A 12,260-nucleotide genomic window follows, 5' to 3' on the forward strand; every position below is an offset into this window, starting at 1 on the left:
AATGCTGCTTGGTTATTTGTGGTAAAGTGAGGCATCTGGGTAGAGAAACTAGTGTTATGTGCACTTCGACCCACTGAACTAACATTTGGTGAAAATGTCGCATTGTTAGTTGGGGCATATATAGGTCCTGCCCCTCGTACGCCTGTTCCATATTGGTATGGCATTCCGTATGGATTATTTGGTCTCCATTCGAAAGCAGAATTCGCGCCTTGACCAAACAAATTGTTTGCAGCATTTGTCGAGGCAAACAATACGTCCTCTGCGCTTGTGGATGAGGGTGCGGTTGTCGACGCTGAAACTGGAATAGTCCCTAAGGGTCCTGTATTATTTTCAGGCATAGTCTGGGAATTATCTGCGGTTGTCTTCCAAACTATAATAAATAAGATTTGGTTACTTGCAGGATCGACTAGATTGATCCTAGGACACATAGTCAAGAAGATTGTCATCAATGTTTATTCGAATCATATTCATTATTTGTCTTCTTCAATAGGCGTTGTTCGATTAACAGAACAAATAGTCTTGACAATCACTTTGTTACATATAAATGTGACTTCAACGAAAAGATAAGTGACATAACATAGAAAATTAAAAGGACAATTGAAACGTAAAGAATCTTAAACTGCAGAAATGTAAAAGACTTTGAAAGTAAATAGCATGAAAGTAATTCGAAAGTAAATGACGTTAAAGTAAAGATACAGAAATGTAAATGACAAGAAGTAAACGAAATGCAGTAATTCTGAAAGATATTTAAAAGCAAAGGATAATACACATGTATTAAAATGGTGGTGTCATACGTACATTTTCTCAGCGAACTCTTTCTCTTAACGCTTGATACTTGAGTAAATATGTGAGTCATACGTACATTATCTTCATAGTGAACTTAGAAATATTTATTCTCGAAGCATGACCATCAGTAGTCATCCTTTTATTTTTAAGGGATGGCCATCAGTAACCATCTTTCCTTCGATTTTCTACCTCTTCGAAGGATAAATACTTCAAAACGAAATCTTCAGCTAACACTTATATAAAAATATATCATTTTTTATTTTTTGAATACAAGAAGATATAGTGGTAGAAAATATTTTTTCAATAAATATAGAGCCATATTATTAATTTTATCGAAGGTATTAATTATTTACAATAATAAAAAATAATTATATTAACAAAAAAACATTGATAAAATATTTTATGATAAAAAATATATAATAATAATAATATAATAGAAAAAATAATTGTTTCATTTTAAAGATAATGACCATGAGTATATATTATTTAACAATTAATATAGTTATTTAGTAATTCGAAAAATATTTTTATAGGCTTTAATTTGTATATTAATAATTAATTAAAAAATACAAAACACTAGCAATAAAATTACTTTATGTTAAAAAACTCTATTAAAATTATTTAATTGGTAATCAAAATTCATTAGATCGAAAATTAATCTTATCCATTAATTGAATCATAAAATAAAATAAATATAAATCAGTTACAATCAATTAAATTAATCATCATAAATATTAATTTAAATTTTTTTATATCTTTTAATATTCTTTAAATATTTATTTAATTGTATATGTTATATTAAGAGTCACAAATATTCTTTACGTTATATTAAGAGTCATAAATATTTGTTAATTTAAATCTCCTCCACTATTTTCTAGACCTAACACCCATATTACTTTATACCGTGAATATAATTATATTTATTTGATAAATATTTGATACAAACATATATGGTTGTTTTAAAAATAATAAAAAATAAATAAATTAATATAATTTCGCATTAATTAAAATGATTAATATAAATATATAATAATAATAATATATAGTTGTATTAAGGATTGTGACTATTATATATTTATATTAAATTTTTTATTATTATATTATTATAATAAAGATTATAATTTATATAAAAATATTTTATTTTTTTAATACAAGAAGATATAGTAATTGAAAATAATTTTTGGAATAAATATAGAGCCATATTAGTAGTATGATAATAAATAATTATATTTTAGTTATAAAATAACAAAAAGCATTAATAAAATATTTTATGCTAAAAAATCTATAATAATAATAGTAATATAATAGAAAAAATATTTGTTGCATTTTAAAGATAATAACAATGAATATATTATTCTAACTGTTAACAAAATTTGAATATTAACGGGAACACGGAGTTACTGATGATTTTTTTGAATATTAACATAAACATTAAGTTACTGATAAATTTTTTGAACTTTAACGAGAACAAATTTGGAATATTAACGAGAACACGAAGTTATTTATCAAAATATTGAATATTAACGGGAAAACCAAATTATCGATCAAACTATATTGAATATTAACGGGAACATGAAGTTATTAATCAAAATATTGAATATTAACGAGAACATGAAGTTAGTAATCAAAATATTGAATATTAACGTGAGTATTAAATTACAGAGCAAAGTATATAATATTAACAGTAACATAGAGTTACTGCTAAAAATATTGAATAATAACGGAAACATGACGTTATTAATCAAACTATTGAATATTAACAGGAACAAATTTGGAATATTAACGGAAACACGAAGTTAGTGATCAAAATAATGAATATTAGTGAGAACACGAAGTTACTGATCAAAATATTGAATATCAAGGGGAACATGAAGTTATTGGTTAAAATATTGAATATTAACGGGAAATGAAGTTTATTGATCAAAATATTGAATATTACTGGGAACACGGAGTTACTGATCAAAATATTGAATATTAACGGGAGCGTGGATTTATCAATTAAAATATTAAATATTAACGGGAGCACAAAGTTAATCATCAAAATTGTGAATATTATCGAAAACATTCAGTTAATGATCCAAATTTTAAAAATTAACGGGAACAAATTTTGAATATTAACGGGAACACGAAGTTACTGATCAAAATAATAAATGTTGACGGGAACACTGAGTTATTTACAAAATATTGAATATTAACAGAAACACGAAGTTATTGATAAATCTTTTATTGTTAAATTTTTTGAATATGAACGGAAACGAATTTGGAATATTAAGGGGAACACGAACTTATTGATCAAAATAATGAATATTAACGGGAGCAAGGAGTTACTGATCAAAATAATGAATATTAACAAGAACATGAAGTTACTGATCAAAATATTGAAAATTAACGGGAAGAAATTTGAAATATTAACGGGAATACGAAGTTACTTATCAAAATAACGAATATTAACGGGAAAATGAAGTAACTAGTCAAAGTATTTTTCTATTAATTATGTATTTTGAATGAATCATTATTATAAATGGAGTTTGTAGTGGTTTCTCATTAGCCTACAAGATAGAGCTGGTCGTTTGAGATTGGGCTGATAGTTTGTAGTTATAATTGAGCCAAAATAACTATTTTTCTCCTTAGCTAGCCAAAAATAATCGATTCTCCTTAGCTGATAGTTTGAGATTGGGCTAATAGTTTGTAGTTTAATCAATTATATTAAATAGTTATCACTAATTGAATTATAGAATTTGATTGAATATTTCTTCGTTATAATTTGTGAATTTGCGATTTTAAAACTTTTCCTTCATTATAATTTGTCAAATAAAATATTATTATTTTTATAACTTTTTTAATTTTATCCAAAACTTAATCTTTTACTAATATCTTTTATTTTTCTCAATCACAATGCGCGAAAACGACGGGTACCCGTGCGAACGCACGGGTAAGACACTAGTTGGTAGATAAGAATTCACCCCAATTTAATACGGTAAAGAGTTGTAATTTATACTAGTAATTGTTAAAAGATTAAGTGTCACAAATATAAATTATCACCTTTTTATTGATATGATAGGTGGCATATTTTGACCAATATAATCGTGACAATTCAGATGGGTAGAGTTACCCAACATTTATTGATGGGTAATGAAGTTGTGCCCATTTATTATTCATAAACAGATACAACACTTTGTGTCATTGTATCAAAGTCTTACTAAAGCAAAAACTCTCAAATGAGAACATATTTATGGCTAGCTAGTTCTCTGGACATTCATCAAACTTCAAAAGAAGTTTAATTTTAAGAGCTGGAGATGAATTTCTTAGCCTCGTCAGCAGTTGGAAGTGCAGGAATGGCTCCCTTCTGTGTTGTACATATTGCTCCACAAGCATTTGAAAATGTCAAGGCCTCTTTCAGTTTTTCTTCATTCTTTGATGATGAATTCAATAAAGCAAAGACAATATCAACAAATCAGAAAAAAGAGTTAACAAAGCCTAAATTAAAATACTTTTCAGTTGCGACTCGCGAGAGAGGATCCCAACTTTGCGTGCGAGAAAGAAAGAGAGAGAGAGCATACATCAAAAATGGAAGTGTCTCTGGCCACGACTGTGAGAAGTGCACCAACAAAAGCATCACCAGTACCAGTTGTGTCAATAGCTTTCACTAGGAATCCATTTACCCTTCCTTTAAAATTCTGCACTCAAACAATATCTCCAAACATCAATAGTTTGTATTACAATAGAAAATCATAAGTTGTTTTCATATGCTATTATATAGAGATTATATGAAAATAAGCCGAAAACAATTTATAGACACGAGGCAAGTTATGTTCATAACTGTCTCAATCAAATAGTCTCACAAGTGCTTATGTATTGGATGGATTGGATGGTGAATCCCTTAGTGACATATCTGCAACCCTTCTCTCAATCAGTGATAAGAAGCAGCTTCAACTTGTCATGCCACAAAGACATAATAACTTATTCATTCTGAGGATCTTTTTGTGTAAGAAATTCAACTTCATCATCACTCACCTATATAGAAAATGCTCAGTTTTTCATAACTATTTCTCGCAAAACCTGTATGCTTTGAGAAGAAAACTTACCTTGATGAAATCAGCCTCAACCCAATTACTTTTGTATTCCAGACCTAGCAACCTCAGCAGAAGGCCACAAAGGTAGCCTGACATTTGGATTAAAGGACAACAAAGCACCTCCATCTCTAGCAGCTTTCATGGCAGTCATGTGAGCAGATCGACATGACTCAGTGATAAGACTGGTGGATCCATAATGGAATATCTTGACCTTCTTGATCAAATTCATTTTCATTTCAGATTCTGTAAGTAACATATCAACACTAGGGTTTCTATAAAACATGAACTCCTTCTCTCCATCATTCCTCAAGGTTACAAAAGCCAATGCAGTTCTAGCCTCTTTGTCGAAAAGAACACCGTTTGTGTTCACACCATTTTTCTTCAATATGTTAGCTAGCATCCTTCCAAATTCATCCTCCCCCACCTGCACATAACAATTATTGTAGTAATTTTGTGAGAAAAAACTTCGGTATATATCACGTACATAAACGAATTGTGAACGATGTGTATGGTGTTAAATTACAATTGCAGCCGCGGATGCCGTTGTGGTGGTGGTCATTGCGGATGCTGCTATGCATATTGCTGCGTGTATATTCATTGAGAGATATTTGAAATACACAGTTGAAAAATTCCTAAAGTTAATATTTTTTATTACATTTTGAAAAAAAATAAGTAAACGAACATGGATAAATTTGTCTGATGTGATTCTTGATTCGTTCACATGTATGATTTTAATCACACTGCAATTGCATATCAATGTCGTAGCATAAACAACATCATCAGTGATATTGCAGCTGCAATTGCGGTTGCAGACGCAATTTAAAACCTTACTACTATTGTTAACTCGTGTTGGCATTTCCATTGCAATATAATTAAATATGAAAAAAGAAAAAAAATCAATGATGATGATAGTAAGATGAGAGAACCTTGTCAATGAAGGCAGCATTGCCACCAAGTTTGGCTATGGCACAAGCCACATTTGCAGGAGCACCACCAGGGGCTTTGAGGAAACCAAAAGACTCGGCCAAAGATACACCAGATGTGTCCGGAAAAAAATCTATGAGCATCTCACCAAATGAAATCACCAACGAATCACTTGAGCCATACATCTTTTCTTCTTATTTTCTCTTTGGGTTCTTGTTGTTGTTTATTTCTTGTGTCTCGAGTATGTAGAAAATTTAATTTAGTGTCTCATAATTTCAACGTGGTGTCAAATTTATAAGGTATGTAAGAACTAAGTGATTGATCCCAATGCAATACCATGTTAATATAACATGTTGCTATGATCTCTCCTTATTTATACACTTGTACATATACTTTTTGATCTACATCTTTGTATATTTATATTTTGGTTATGTTATTATCTTTGTAGATGTTGTGAAAAACGATGTCAAGAACAAAATATAATAGGAATTAGTGAAGACGAGAAGAACAAGGAAGAAGAAGAGGAACACAAGAATTGGTTATAACCGCTATTCTTTTACTTTCTCTTAAAACAAGATTACAAGTTTACAAGAATAACAAATAACCTCTCTCACCCTAAATTAGGATTTGCAACTTACAATGATGAGAGACTAGTATGCTATTTATAATAAAATCTAACATACTAACTAATGGGCTTTTTCCACAAGGCCCATTACACTAGCCAACTTAATAAACAAGCTACCTTAACAAATTAGGGTTTAAACACTAAAACCTAATTTAACATGCTAACAACCCTAGCATCTTTGACACAAGCATGTGAGAAACCTTCGACTTCATGCTTAATCCTGTCGAACCAAGAAGCTACCCTTCGACCATACGAGATATGGTGGATGTCCCGACCAAACTTCTTCAGGTGTCTTCATATCTAACACTGTCGAAGGACATCTGTTTATCAGATATGTTGCTGTCGAAATAGCCTCAGCCCAAAACACCTTCTTTAACCCCACACTAGTCAACATGCATCTGACTCTCTCCAAAATAGTTCGATTAAACCTTTCAGCCAAACCATTTTGTTGTGGAGTACCTGTAGTAGTTCTGTGCCTTGCAATACCAGAGCCCGCACAAAAACTGTCGAACGCCTCATTGTAAAATTCAAGGCCATTATCGGTTCTCAACCTCTTGACCTTCCTGCTAGTCTGATTTTCTACTAGAGTCTTCCAACTTTTGAAATTCTCAAAAGTTTCATCCTTAGTCTTTTGAATGAATACCCATAACTTCCTAGAACAATCATCAACTATGGATAGAAAATACCTTGCTCCTGAATGTGATGGACACCTTGCAGGCCCCCAAAGATCAGCATGGATGTAATCAAGGGATCCATGTGTTCTTTGTTTGCCTTTGTTGAACTTCACTCTGCAAGATTTTCCAAGTACACAGGATTCACAAAACTTCAGCTTTTCGACTTTGTCTCCACCAAGCAGATTTTGTTTCCCTAATCCGACCAGACCCCTTTCATTGACATGGCCCAATCTCATGTTCTAGATTTCTGTCTTCGACAACGGTTTCGTGTATGCAAAATTTGTCAAACCACTTACAACTTCAACTTCAAGGGTATACAAGTCTTGTTTCTTCACGCCTCTCAAGACTTCCTTCGACCCCTTCATGAATCTTAGTGTAATACCCGGTATTATAATTGTCCAATTACCAATTCTAAATTAAATTGAGATGAGTAATGGATAAATATGATACACATCCTTACTAATAGGTTTATCACTTAAACCATGTCAATTAGTGAGAATGAGGGTATTATGGACATTTCCCACTTAAATAAAGAATTAAGACTTGTTTGGTTTTTATGTTTCTAACCATTTTGGAAACAAAAACCAGAATTATGTGAGAAAGAGAAGGAGGAAAGCGTGGAAGAGAGGGAGAGGAAGAAGAGTCCCAAAACCTAGTCCAAGCTTCATCTTTGCATGCAACAGATTCTGTTCCAATTCTTGCTCCTATCATCATCTTGCTTCAGCATCTTCATCTTCATCCTTTGATTCTTCTCTGAGGTGAGTTCATAGTTAGTGAACTTGGGGTTTTGCATGTGAGGGTTTAATTGGGATTTTGGGAATGTGAGTGATACATGAATCAATCCTGCTAAAACATGTTTAATCTGATGTAATCCTTACCTGCTGATGTTTCTAATTGTGTTTGTATATCTTGTTTTCGTTGGAACTGAGTTGGGAATATAGGGGATTCATCATGAAGCTTTGGGACTGGTTTAGAGCTCCCAAAATGCAGAAAAAATTGATTCTGGTTCAGTGTAACCGGTTACGGGTTTGAGTGTAACCGGTTACGCTGTTGAAAAACTGAGAATCTGGGCATTTTGCGTGACCGTAACCGGTTACGGTTCCTGGTGTAACCGGTTACACGGGCGAAAAAGGAAAAATTCAGCAGAGTGGAAAATTCATATCTCCTGTTTCGTGCGTCCGTTCGACGCATACCATATACCGTTAGAAATCTATTTAAGTATACTATCTAGGAAAATTAGCCTAGGTGCTTGAATACTTTTTTTTTGATATATCTGACATACCTTTTGTTAAGTGCGACACTGATAACATGTGGAACATATGTATTTAGACCGTGTTTTCTTCTTTATTCTTGATGGCTGTATTATGTCGTTGTGTATGTCGTTATCTTATGTCCCCGCTCTCAATGGGAATATCCTGGTGTATACTCATTGGTGAGAAGGGATAGCTGGGCATATTCACCGCTCTCAATGGGAATGATCTGGTGTATACTCATTGATCGGTGTGATATATGTGGGTACTCGATGGGAATGATCTGGTGTATACTCATCGTGTTACCAAGGAAATGCTAGTGCTTGATGGGAATGATCTGGTGTATACTCATCATGTACTGAAGAAGGCATTTCCTCTAGCGGGAAAACATCGGATGTTGGTACGGTGAGATGGTGATACCACGTCGGTAAGGTCACTTGTTATTCACCCCTAGTGATGCCACATAGGCAATATCATTAGGTCCTCACCGGTGGGCTGGTACAATCATGGTGACGTGGTTGTACTAGCAACATCATACTTGTGTGTTGTTTATGTGTATAATGATATCTCATTGGTTAGTCACGGGACTTCTATTGGTGATATTGTCCTTGTTGTGTATTTGTACCTGACCGTGAGGAAAACCACGGATCCACGGCGGATCCGTTTGCTTGTATGTTCCCTTTAGATCCGAGCGGACTAATAGGATAGGCGGACTCACTGAGATTTAGTAATCTCATCCCATTCCAATTATATTTTTCAGGTGGTTCGAGACAAGATCGCGGTAAGGGAAAGATGGATTAGATCTCTTGGCGATGCTTGGATGTTTCTTTTAGTTCTTATCGTGCTTGCTAGTTTATGTATTTTGGACATGTACTATTATGATGTACTTGTATTTTGGCCATGATACATCCGGCTTTGTATTCGCACACTTCTACTTTCCGCTGCAAAACATTATGTATTTGTCGTCTTATGAACCATTTATAATACTTTAGGCATATTATTCTAGACAAATATGTGTGAGGTGTTACAGTTGGTATCAGAGCAGGTCGATCCTCGACTTTGCTAAGACACATCATAATGCAGTACAATTCTGCCTCATATGTGTATAATCAGTAGGATTCCTTATGTCTTATTTGTGGTATTGAGCCTGATCAACTTGATTCCATGCGTAGGACAGACAGGGAGATGGCTGAGCAACGCAGAGGTCCCGGAAGGCCCAGAACTAGGAATGTGGAGCCCGAGCAACCGGCCGGAGGTGCAGGCGTGCCTTGGCAACAGATGATGCAGCAGATGATGCAGCAGAACCAGATGATGTCTCAAATGATGCAAGGCATGCAGGGACAGCAACCTCCTACTCAAGCTCCCGTTCCTCAAGCTGCAGCTGGACCTGATTTTCGTGCCTTCTTCAGGATGGATCCCCCAGAGTTTGTTGGCGGACTTGATTCACTCTTGGCTCATGATTGGTTAGCTGGTATGGAGAGGGTGTTTCAAGCTATTCAGTGTACTGAAGAAGAGAAGGTGATCTTTGCTACTCAGAAGATGAAGGGACCAGCTCTTAGGTGGTGGAACACTACATCCACTTATTTCACCACACAAGGGATTCCTAAGGATTGGCAGCACTTCAAGGTGGCATTCCTGGAGAAGTACTTCCCTAATAGTGTGAGGACTCAGAAGGAACGTGAATTCCAGAACTTCAAGCAGGGTGAGATGTCCGTTTCAGAATATGCAGAGAAGTTCGAGGATTTGGATGATTACTCCCGACAGGCTGCTTATGCTCCAGATGAACTATGGAAGATTGACCAGTTTATGATGGGTTTGAGGGCCGACATTGCTCATAGTGTTTCTCAAAGAGAGTTCGCTACTTATGCTGAATGTCTAAGGTAGTGTTATGTTGCTGAAAATAGCTTGAAGAGGGTTCAAGAAGAGAGGAACCAGAACAAGGCTAATTTTAGGGAGCAAGGGAGATCTACTCAACACTTGAGGCCCCGTAATCCTCCACCAAAGAAGAAGCAGGTTTATGGTGATCAATCGACTCAACCGCCTCATTGTCGTAAGTGTGGAAGGAAGCATACCGGGGAGTGCCAGCTTGGTTCTATGACTTGTTTTAGATGTGGCGAGCAGGGCCACATAGCTCCACGCTGTCCACAAAGGAGGATTCCTGAGAAGACTGCAGGTCGTGTTTACACTTTGGATTCGAGGAAGGCCAAGGGAAACAACAATCTCATTGCGGGTACGTGTTATGTTAACAATCAACCATTATGTGTTTTAGTTGATTGGGGAGCCACTCATTCCTTTGTCTCTACCGAGTGTGTTTACTGACTTGGTTTGGAAGCTACTCCATTACCCAATCCTATGATTATTTCTTCGGCAACGGATGATACCGTGGAAGCTCGACTAATCTGTAAAGATTGTTCAGTCTCTTTTAATGGTCGCGAGTACCCAATTGATCTAATTTGTTTACCCCTCAAGAAGCTTGATGTCATTCTAGGGATGGATTGGTTGTCTCTTAACTCGGTGTACATTGGTTGCAAAGAGAAGGCCATATTCATTCCTGCTGAAGAGACTTCTTCCGATGATGCAATTACCAAGTTGATAGAAGGTACAATCAGCACGGTTAATTATCTCTTTTCTCAAGAAAGATCCTTTCTTTTGGTTCTTTCCAAAGAACCTTCTGTGAGAGTTGAATTGTCGGAGATTCCGGTGGTGTGTGAATTTCCTGATGTATTTCCTGAGGACATCACTTCTCTTCCTCCAGAAAGGGAGGCGGAATTCTCAATCGATCTTGTTCCTGGAACAGCCCCAGTTTCCATCACTCCTTATAGGATGTCTCCTATTGAACTCAGAGAACTGAAGCGTCAATTGGAAGAGCTTCTTACTAAGCATTTTATCCAACCCAGTGTTTCTCCATGGGGAGCTCCTGTTCTTTTGGTAAAGAAGAAGGACGGAAGTATGCGCCTGTGCATTGATTACCGTCAGCTGAACAAAGTTACCATAAAGAACAAATATCCTCTGCCACGGATTGATGACCTCCTAGATCAGTTGAAAGGAGCTAGTGTGTTCTCGAAGATTGATCTTAGGTCAGGATACCATCAGATCCGAGTGAAGAGTTCAGATGTACCTAAGACTGCATTCAGGACTCGATATGGTCACTACGAGTTTTTAGTTATGCCTTTTGGTGTAACTAATGCTCCAGCAGTTTTCATGGATTACATGAATCGAATCTTTCAGCCATATCTGGACCAGTTTGTAGTGATCTTCATTGATGATATTCTTGTGTATTCTCGTACTCCTGAAGATCATGAAGAACACTTGCGGATTGTGTTATCTACTCTTCGAGAGAAACAGTTGTATGCCAAATTCAATAAGTGTGGGTTTTGGCTATCCGAAGTAAGTTTTCTTGGTCACGTCATCTCAGGAGGAGGCGTAGCAGTGGATCCTTCTAAAGTAGAAGCAGTGGTGAATTGGGATAGGCCAAAGAGCGTGACTGAAGTCAGAAGCTTCTTAGGTTTGGCAGGTTATTACCGGAGATTTATCATGGGGTTTGCTAAGTTAGCCTTACCATTCACAAAGCTTACGCGAAATGAGGTTGCTTTTGAATGGGATTCCGAGTGTGAACAAAGCTTCCAGAAACTTAAGAAGAAGTTGACTACTGCACCCGTGTTAGTGATTCCGGATCCAAACCGACCCTATGAGGTGTTCTGTGACGCTTCTAAGAAAGGTTTAGGTGGAGTATTGATGCAAGATGGTCAGGTGGTAGCCTATGCCTCTCGACAGTTGAGATCTCATGAAGAGAATTACCCGACCCATGATCTTGAGCTTGCTGCAATAGTTTTTGCACTCAAGGTGTGGCGACATTACCTATATGGCGTTCACTTTGAGATGTTCAGTGATCATAAAAGCTTGAGATACCTTTTTGACCAGAAGGAAT

General features: G+C 35.5%; 1 pseudogene; it reads right to left on the reverse strand.

Annotated features, from left to right (window-relative positions):
* Window positions 1-4,049: 4,049 nt before the first annotated feature.
* On the reverse strand, window positions 4,050-5,968 carry LOC131617529 (probable fructokinase-5; annotated as a pseudogene).
* Between the last annotated feature and the right edge of the window lie 6,292 nt (window positions 5,969-12,260).

Source organism: Vicia villosa, linkage group LG1 (genome assembly GCF_029867415.1).
Source record: "Vicia villosa cultivar HV-30 ecotype Madison, WI linkage group LG1, Vvil1.0, whole genome shotgun sequence".
NCBI lineage: Eukaryota > Viridiplantae > Streptophyta > Magnoliopsida > Fabales > Fabaceae > Vicia > Vicia villosa.